Here is a 10,653-nt window from a genome sequence, read left to right as displayed (position 1 = left end):
TTACGCCTTCTTAGAACTCTTAACAACTTTGCACACTGCTCATCATCTAGGTCAGCACTAACAATTACAGGTAAAGTGCTATTTTCTCCAAGAAATTCATACCTTAGATGAGTTGGAAGTGGCTTGAGCTCTAACTTTGGAGGTTCAATTTCTGAAGGTTGTGAAAACCCTTTTCCTTGGCCAAGACTTTCATAAAATTACCCCTTTTATAAGGTGCTTGAAAATCCAAATACTTGGCCAATTCTTCAATTTCTTCACAAACATATTCTTGCTTACCTACACTCATCAAACAATACTCAAGAGGATCTAAGTCAAAGTTGACTTGACTCATCTCTTGAGTTAGTTTATCAATTGTGCCAATAGAATAAGCATGATCGGTAAAAGAAGGGTATTTTTTTATTTCATGCAAATTAAACTCTACCTCTTCTTCATCTACTTGAAACTTCAGCTTGCCATTTTTGACATCAATAATAGTACCTGCAATAGCTAGAAATGGTCTACCAAGAATAATTGGTATAGATACATCTTCTTCCATATCTAATACCACAAAATCCACTGGAATGATAAATTTTTGAACTTTTATCAAAACATTTTCCAACACTCCAAGTGGATATCTGATAGATCTGTCCGCTAGTTGCAAAGTAATATTAGTGCTTTTAAGCTCCTTCAAACCCAATTGTCTAGCCACCGTTAGAGGTATTAATGATATACTAGCACCAAGATCACACAATGCCTTAGAAAAATCAATGTTACCTATGGTGCAAGGTATAGAAAAACTCCCCGGATCCTTCAACTTCGGTGGTAGCTTATTTTGAATAATTGCACTACATTCCTCCGTTAATGCTATTGTTTCACAGTCTTCCAACTTTCTTTTTCTAGTCATGATTTCCTTGAGAAATTTTGCATAAGACGGAATCTGCAAAATAGCATCGGCAAAAGGAATGTTAATGTGCAATTGTTTGAACAGTTTAACAAATTTTTCAAACTCTTTATCAAACTTATTTTGCTTTAATCTTTGTGGAAATGGAATCGCAGGAGGTATTGGAATGGTAGTGGAAAATGATGGTTGCTTTTCTCTTGGATTCTCCCAACTATTTTCCTCCACAATCGCCTCTTGGTTCCTCTGCTTTTCTTCTTGTTTTTCATTCTCATCTTTCTCAACTTCCACCACTGGAGGATCTTCTAATTGTCTACCACTACGAAGAGTAATGGCTTTCACATGCTCCTTAGGATTGACCTCTGTTTTGCTAGGTAATTCTCCTTGATTTCGATTATTCAAAGAACTAACAATTTGACCAATTTGGACCTCTACATTCCTGTACATTGTAGTGAGTTGATCCAGTCTCCCTTCTACTCGTTCAAATCTGTCCGAGGTAACTTTAGCAAGTTTTTCTACTGCAATCTCCCAACCCGGTTTAGTTTCAGCTTGTGGTTGCCTTGATTGGAACCCCGGTGGATTGGTTGGCCTTGGTTGATTTCCTTGGTCCTTCCATCCAAAGTTTGGATTATTTCTCCACCCTGGATTGTAAGTATTCGAGTAGGGGTTATTTTGAGCATTACGATTGTAATTATTAACAAATTGTACCTGCTCAGAATCAACACACTCATTAGTATCATGTTCACCTCCACATATAGAACAACACGCTACATGTGCATTAGATGAACTTGGACCAACTCCACCTTGTCTACTTAGCAACTTCATCACATTATTCATTTGAGCACTCAGCATATTGAGAGTGTCCATTTCTATCATACCTGCGTGACGTCTTGTATTACCTCTCTCATTGGCCCATTGGTAGTTATTTGCTGCCATTTCTTCTATCAAATTATGAGCTTCTTGGGGTGATTTACCCATTAAAGCTCCACCTGCAGCTTCGGTCGTAGAGAGAAAACTTGTTACAAGAAGGAAAACTATCTCTTTCTCCTCTAAATGCTTCTCCTCTGTGTTTCTGCATAAAAGGTGGTAGAAAGTTTATTCTTTTTCCTTCATAATTTCTTCCACTCAGATTTTGTAAAAAGAAGTCAAAGATATGATGTTTCTTTTTTTTTCTACACTCATTTGGTCTTCTCTTTTGTTGCAGAAGCATGTGCCACCGATTTCTGAGCCTCAAAATAGCTGGAAAAGTTGTGAGAAAGATAAAGAAAAACGGTTGTGCCACTTGCTGAGGAGAGAGACAGATCCGAGCCTCTGATCCGAGGGCTGAAAATTGATCCGAGCTCGGATCAGTGGATCCGAGGACTTCCCATGATGGATCCGAGCTCGGATCGTCCTGACCTCGGATACACTCCGCCAGAAGTACAGACGAGGTCTCGGATCTCTCTTGTACACACGGATCCGAGCTCGTATCCGTGTTGAGCAATTTTCCAGTTTTTCACTTCTTCCCATTTTCTACATTTCAGCTCCCAATTTCTTGTGTACTTTGTCCTCTGGATAACCCTTACATTTCTTTCAGTTTGTGCATGAATTTCATACATCAATAACCTTCACAATTTCACCAAATTAACGCATTAATCCACTCATTTATCAAGTTTTGAACCTTTAAACAATATTTAAGCAATTATCACCAAAAGAGTCCAAATATGGCTTTAATTTTCTCAAAACATACCAAAAATTCATGCCAAATTTGTACAAAATGTACGCTAAATATTCACTTATCAGTAATTTTAACAATTTTCAAACCAATTAGATTTTGAACTTTTGCAAATAGGGAAACAAAATTTTTGAAAGTATCATCTTTGTGGGAAAGAAACATCACCCAAATGTATCTAGAATAATCATCAACAATAACCAAACAATATCTTTTACCACCCAAACTAGCAATTTAAATAGGACCAAACAAATCAAGATGTAAAAGTTCCAAGGATTTTGATGTAGAAACACATTTTTTTGGTTTAAATGAAACTTTTACTTGCTTACCAAATTGAAAAGCATCACAAATTTTATCCTTTTCAAAATTAATTTTTGACAAACCTCTAACAAGTTCCTTTTTTGGAAATTTCTTTTAACAAATCCATGTTGAAATGACAGGCCTTCTATGCCACAACCAAGGGTCTTCATTTTCAACTTTAAGACATTTAAATCTAGAGGAATCAACATTTTCAAAAATAACTACATAGATGTCATTTATCCTTTTTCCCTTGAAGATAATATTAAATTTAGAGTCAAGAACAAGACACTCATACTTTTTGAATAATACAAACAGATTTCTATTACACAATTGACTAATACTTAACAAGTTATAGTTCAAATTATCAACAAGAAGGACATTATGAACAAAGGTTTGACCATTCTTACCAACATCTACTATTCCAACTGTTTTGGATTTGTTATCATTCCCAAATGTTACTTTTTCACTTGATTTTGACTTGAGTTTGATGAATTATAATGGATCACCGGTCATGTGCCTTGAACATCCACTATCAATGAACCATTTTGATTCCTTAATGATGTTCACGAAGTTCACCTACACAAAAATTCACAAGATAATATTTGGTACCCTTTACTTTTTGGGTCCTTGAAAGTTAGCATTATGTCTACCTATCCATATGTATTTCATGTCATTTCTCATATTCTTCCTTACATAGCAATTACTCTTCATACGTGACCAATTTGGCAACAAAAACTACACATAGTCAGCAAATTACTTGTATGGACAGGTTTAACGAATCTAACTTGTTTTCTCCTATAAATGGTAAATTCGTTTGCACTAGAATTCAGCCTTTTCTCATGAGATTTTGATTCGTTCTTTTGGAAACAGTTTGTTTCTTATGTTGAAACAAATCATTTAGACAATCTATTCTTTTTTTCAAGTCACTTTGTTCCTTTTTAAATAAGTCACAAAACTTTGTTTTTCTATCAAGCTCATAAAGTAGAACAGTTTCATTCTTTTTGAAGTGATCATTTTCATCTTTCATATTCTTGTTTTGTCGAAAAAGGTTTGCATTGTCTTGAATAAGAAAATTGATCTTTTGTTTTAGTTGCTTATTTCTAGTACAGGATTTTTTCAAACTATCATGCAGTCTCTCAATGAAAGAATTAACATCTTCATGAGATTCATCATCACTATTGAGTTAAGAGTTGTAAGTAGTTACCTCATCATCACCAATAGCCATGAAAGCCATTTGAGCAGATTCTTCTTCTTCTTCAACATCACCGTTTGAGTTGCAATCATTCCAGGTGATCTGAAAGTTATTGAAATGACGTTTTCGTTCATCATTTCCTTCTCTATTCTTTTTCATTGGGCACTCATTCATGTAGTGTCTCAGTTGGTCGCACTCAAAGCACTTATCAGTTTGCTTCTTATTAGCCTCTTGCTTTCCTTTGTTTCTTACATTGTTGAACTGATTTGAAGATGAATTGTTGGGTCCTCCCTTTCTGAATCTCATTTTGTTGAGGATTCTTTTGAAGGTTCTTGTGATAAGAGCAAGATCATTGTCGTCAACTTTCGCATCATTTCCATCCAAGGAATCCGAGTCTTCTTCATCTTGAGATACTTTTAGAGTAATGCTCCTTCTTACCTTTGCATCCTCTTTCTCTTGTACTTTGGTGTTAAGTTTCGGCTCATAAGAGGTTAGAGAATTAATAAGAGATTCAATAGGCATAGATTTCAGATCTTTAGCCTTTTCAATGGCAGTCACCTTACTTTTCCAATCTTTAGTCAAGGCATTCAAGATTTTTCTGTTTTTCTCACCTAGAGAGTATTCCTTTTCCAGAATTTCTAAGTCCTTAATGAGGTCATTGAATTTACAGTACATCTTATCAATGTTTTCATGAGATTCCATCTTGAATGATTCATACTTGGTAATTAGGATAGACTTCTTTTATTCTCTCACATTCTCACTCCCTTCATGGATTTCTTTAAGTTTATCCCAAATCTTTTTAGCAGACCTACACCCTTTGACTCTAATGGATTCATTTGAATCTAAAGCACTATACAACATATTCATAGCCTTTGCATTCAAAGTAAGGTGGGTTCTATCATCACCAGTCAACTCATTTTTTATTTTTGGTCTTGGTCTATGAGTGACATCATCTATTATAGAGGCATCATATGGACCTTCATTAACAATAAATCACAATTCAATATCAATAGATTGCAAGAAGATAATCATTCTCTCTTTCCAACTCACATAATTGGATCCATTAAACATTGGGGGTCTAGTGATCGATTGACCTTCAAAAAATATGGCATTGTTGGTTGTCATTTTTACTCCAAAGTCGATTGAACTAATTTCTAGGAGATCAAACTCTGATATCAATTGTAAGGATCGAAAACAACCTAAGAGGGGGTGAATTAGGTTATTTAAAAACTAATTAAATTACGAGACACTTTTTGACTTGATGTGAAATTTACCCTCTTTTCTCGATGACCACACAATGAACAATTGATTAAGAAAGCAAGATTGCTCAGAAGTAGAAGAGATAATCAATTTATATTTTGCAAGATAGTAAGTAAAAGAGAAAGAAGGGCAAATCAAATACTTCCAAACTCCTCTTGATCTTGAGTATCGCTTTATAGAACAAGTCTCTTCAAGTTGATCAAATACAACCAATCTTTGTGTACAAAGAAAGGATCGCTTCCTCCTTGCCCCAAGCTACACTTGGTCAAGTTAGGAAGTTTTACTATCACCCGAATAACCCTCACAAAGCTACACTATTGAAGTATTATTCTCACATAAGAAGAGCTTACACAAATTCCACACAAACAAGAGTACAAATCTTTCTTGAAGAGTATTTTTTCTCTCTAAAATCATTCTAGATCTTTTGTAGTCTCAATGTGCAAAAGTAGTTTTGAAGTGGTTGACCATGCACTATTTATATAAGACCAAAAAGTTCATCTATTAATGCTTCTAACGGATAGAAGGTAGCAGAAGAGTCAACTAGCCGTTGGTAGTGTCGGACGTCCGGTAGACTTGTTTCTTGCATCCAACAACAGGCAGTGAGCTCAAGAAGTTTTCTTCAATTCTTTCAGACGTCCGGTACCTTCAATGTTTGCGTCCGAAGGTAGATAGTGAAATTGAGAATTTTTCTTTAATTCTTTCGGACGTCCGGTGCCTCCAATGCTTTGCGTCCAAAGTGTCGCAATGTTTGTCGGACGTCTAGTGCTTTAATGTTGTGCGCCCGATCGAAGTCAGTGAACTTAGAAGGAATGATTTAATATCTTCAGACGTCCGATGGTGGAGTTCTTCATGCGTCCGAAGTTGCGCAATGATTTTCGGACGTTCGATCCAGTCTTTACGAGCGTCCAACAGCTTTCATCACTCTTTGCCTCTTTTACTTGTACTTAATATTTGAACCTGATTTGCTTCATTGCTGAAAAGATCTTTGAGGAGATATTAGTAACATCCATTTGTTTTGTAAACATAAGAAACTATGGACTAAGATTTACAATTTCTAATAAAAGTACTTCCTATCCTACAAGGGATAGTGAACATACCTGGGTCCCTGCATTTGGATGAGAGTTTCCTTTGAAGAACTGCTGACTTGTTCTCCCCCACTATAACTCTTTCATCTCCCTTCAACCTCCTTCTATTAACGCACAAGGCCTCCAAAAATTTTGCATATCTTGTTACTTATTTAATGGCGTTCAATAAGGGGATGTTTATCTCTACCTTATGGAATATCTCTAAAATCTCCTTCTCCTTATCTTGTTTTTTCGGCATCTCCAACCTGGTAGTAAAAGGTGGTCGATTAGATCGAACTTTATTCATTGAATCAGCAGTTACCTCTAAATTTGTGCTTCTCATTCCTTCCTTCTCAAGATCCTTCTCAATCCGATCCTCATTTTTATTCTTCAAAGTCATGAGTTTAGGTCCCTCCACTTCTCTTCCACTTTTTAAAGTTATGGCGCTCACATTCTTCGAATTTACTTCAGGTTGAGATGGCAACTTTCCTTGACCTTGAGATTCCAAACGGTTAATCGATATTGTCATCTAACTTATTTGATTCCGTATCTCCTATATGTCAGAGTTCGTCTTTTGCTAATGCTGAGCAGTGCTTGTGGCTAATTATTTCACCAGCTCTTCCAGAGAAGGAACCGAATCTGAAGAGGAAGATTGCGGTCGAGGTTCTTATTGTTGCTAGTACCCTTGCTGTCTATTTGGCATGAAATTCTGCTGTCTATTTCCTCAATAGCTAAGATTCGGATGATCCCTCCAACTTGGGTTGTATGTGTTAGAATATGAATCATATTGCCTTCTTGGCGCGGGCGCGTGATCAGCCAGGTTTACCTGCTCAGTGCTCTCCTCTTGGAGCGTTGGACACATGTCTATATGGTATCCTCCATTGGTACAAATCCCACATGCCCTGACTTGTGGTGCATGTCCTACAGCCAATTACCTAATGAAAAATGTCAACCCAGACAACTGCTGCTGGATAGATAACGTCTCCACCTCATTCACTTTATGCGTCGGGATATCTTCTCGTGTACTAAATTGCTGTGAGTTCTTGGCCATCCTCTCAATCAATTTCCATGCTTTTCTGGGGGTTTTATTAACTAATGTCCCTCCATTTTCAGCATCAATAATGCTCCTATCTTGGAAAAATAAATTCTCATAGAAGTATTGAATTAGCAACTACTCACTTATCTGGTGTTGAGAGCATTTGATGCACAACTTCTTGAATCGTTCTCAATAATCATATAGAGACTCCTCAGGGTGCTGTTTAATATCGCATATCTCCTTTCTTAGACTGACAGCTCTAGATGTGGGAAAATATTTTTTTAAAAACTTCTTCTGCATCTATTCCCAAGTTGTGATACTACCTGGTGGTAGATAGTACAACCAATCCTTGGCCAAATCCTTAAGACAGAAGGGGAATGCTCATATTTTTATTTGCTTCTCAATAATCCTTGAAGGTTTCATACTTGTGCACACTACGTCAAACTCTTACAAGTGCTTGTGGGGCTCCTCACCTGGAAGACCATGAAAAGAGGGTAAAAGATAAATTAGACCAGATTTCAACTCAAAAGGTGTGTTATTATCTAAATTTTAAAAAGTAATGCATAGGGGTTGCTGATTTAGATCAGGGGTAGTCAACTCCTTTAATGTTTGTGCATTAGCCATGGCAGCGTCTTCTAGATCAGAGTCACTCAAGGTGTCACCAAAAGAGTTTGTCGGTTCGACTTCTGGATTGAGTCTCTAAGCAACTGATTGCTCCTCCCTGTGTTGTCTGGTCTCTTCCCTTGTTCTACGCGCAGTCTTCTCTATTTCGGGATCGAAAATTAATTCGCCTGTACAAGAAGAGCGAGGCATAAACTAGAAAATGCTAGAAAATTAAAAGCAAAATGAACTAAAAAAAAACTTAATTAACTAACACCAGTCCCCGACAACGGCACCTAAAATTGACTGATTGTCAGTCCTGTGCAATAATAAATTCCTGTTCAAATTAAATATAAATTTTGTATCTAGTTGCAAGCAAGGTCGAATCCTCAGGAATGGGGTGAAATTAATTTCTTCTAGAGTTCAGGATATAAAGGGATTTTATAAAACCTGACAATACCTATGCTACTTGAATATAACAAATAGATAAAAGTTAAATGGCAAAGTATTAAGACTCAAATAATATTGGACAAACTCTAGTCAAGAGCAATTTTGGAAATGGTTCTCCTAATTGATCATCGATGTATGAATAATTCACTTACCAACTAATAAATAAGTTATAACTGCCAAACAAATGATGACAGTCAACTTCTCCTTAAATTATCGATAGCCAATGTACGACCGTTAGCTATTATCCTAATTACGAAATAACCCTAAGTACAACCGTAGAGTTCAATTTTTCAATTGCCTTACGAATTAGAGAAACCCTATTCTAACCAAACAACACGCTATGAGCGTTGTTTCAAATTAACCAGTATATTTCCCTGACACAAACCCAATCATGCCAGTTACCACTAATTTAGAATAATTAAACAATTATGGAATTAATTATTCTAATTGGTTTTAGGTTATTGAATTAATCTAAAATCCGGACCCAGGATAATTGAATAATACAACAACCACAAGAACATAAAGCAGAAAATATATGAATACCAGAAAATAATAGGAAAAAGTAAAATCTGTTTGATCTCACAATTTAAGTCGAACCAAGTCCTCCGTTGTTCTTTGACTACAAATAAAGATTTAGTTCATCTCTGTTGAGAAAGTCCCATGTAAAATTGCAAAATTAACTGTTGAATGCATTGCCTCTGCAATTGAGACGATGAAATCCAATCGAAAAACAAAAGAACAAGACAAAAGAGCAAGTCTCCAAACGTCTCTAATTGAGATGAGACAATCCGATGGAATAAGAATAGAACAAAACAAAAACAGATCTGCCCTTTATGTCTCTACTGATTGCCTTTTGAAAGCTACTAAAAAGAATAAAAGGAAGAGTCCTAATAAGATGCTAGTCTGCTGCACTTGAATTAGTAGATAAGGAAACAATTCCAAATTGGTCTCTTGTTTTCTTCTACCACTCAAACTCTCCTATTAATTGCCATCAAAATTGATTTGGTGAATCCCATATTAACCAAAAGCATATAGCCGGTAATTCCATCGGTTGGTAGATTTTGTGACCCCACTTTGCAACACTGGACGTCCCGCGTCAAATAGCAAATGTAGTGAGAAATTTGCACATTTTTACCACTTTTTGTTTCAACTCTCTACAATCAGCACAAATTTCTAATAGTGAATAGAATCCGTCAATTAACGCACATTTGGTAAGATAATAAGAGGGAATTAATTATAAAATAAATGACAAAATCTCGACCTATCAAAAATCACTAAACCCTCACCTCAAAGGTGAGGATGAAACCTGGACTTGTTTGGCTCATTTTGAGCCATTTGATCCTCCTCCTTCCAGAATTTTCTTGATGATTTCTATTGAGGTGAGGTGGCTCTTGTACTTGGGAGCTTGGAGGAAAAGAAAGGGAAGCAAAATCGCATCAAAATTGCCCCAAAAATGCCAGCTACAGTGTACTGTTTCTGGTACAAGAATGCAGCTGGAGGAGAAGATGACACGCAACAGAATTTTTTTTTAACAAAAATCAGATTTTTTTTCATTCCCATTTTTTTCTTTTCCTATAAAACAATCAAACAAAAAAATGATTTTGTTTAAATAAGTTCTTCTTTTTTTTTCTTTTTTTAAAAATAAAAGATAACAATAATAATAAAAATAAATTGAAATAACTAAAAAATGAAATAAAATAAAATAAAAATAAACAAATTACCAAAATTTTTGGTATCTACATAATATACACAAAAATCGTAGAAATGTAAAATATTTGTCTGCCTCTATATTACGCTCTGCTAGGCATGCCGAGTAGTAGCTTTGAACCAACATATAATTTCTTCTGAAGCAAAGCATAATTAGAAAGAGAAAAACTACAAACATAATATGCACAAAAATCGAAGAAATGTAAACTATTTTTTCTGCCTGTGTATTTTGCTCCACTAGGCATGCCCAATAGTTGTTCCGGAGCAACATAAAATTTCTACTGAAGCAAAGCATAATTGGAAAGAAAGCCAAAAAGATGAGACCTGGCCTCGAACCGGTTCGTGCAAATTCCAAAAGACGTAAGTTTCGATGGCATCCAAACCTCCATATTTGAACTTCTGATCTGCCTTTCCATGTTTCCAATAAATTTCCACACACTTAACACGAATAGTTTG

At 35.8% G+C, this 10,653-nt stretch overlaps 1 non-coding gene across 1 annotated transcript; it reads left to right on the top strand.

Moving 5' to 3' along the window:
- Nucleotides 1-7,585: 7,585 nt before the first annotated feature.
- On the top strand, nt 7,586-7,692 carry LOC113748476. The gene has a single exon (XR_003464334.1). It is a non-coding gene; the product is annotated as a small nucleolar RNA R71 (small nucleolar RNA).
- Nucleotides 7,693-10,653: the final 2,961 nt, after the last annotated feature.

The sequence above is a fragment of the Coffea eugenioides genome, chromosome 9 (genome assembly GCF_003713205.1).
Source record: "Coffea eugenioides isolate CCC68of chromosome 9, Ceug_1.0, whole genome shotgun sequence".
Classification (NCBI taxonomy): Eukaryota; Viridiplantae; Streptophyta; class Magnoliopsida; order Gentianales; family Rubiaceae; genus Coffea; species Coffea eugenioides.
The sequence above is the reverse complement of the archived record's forward strand: the minus strand, read 5'-3'. Positions and strand labels throughout refer to the sequence as shown.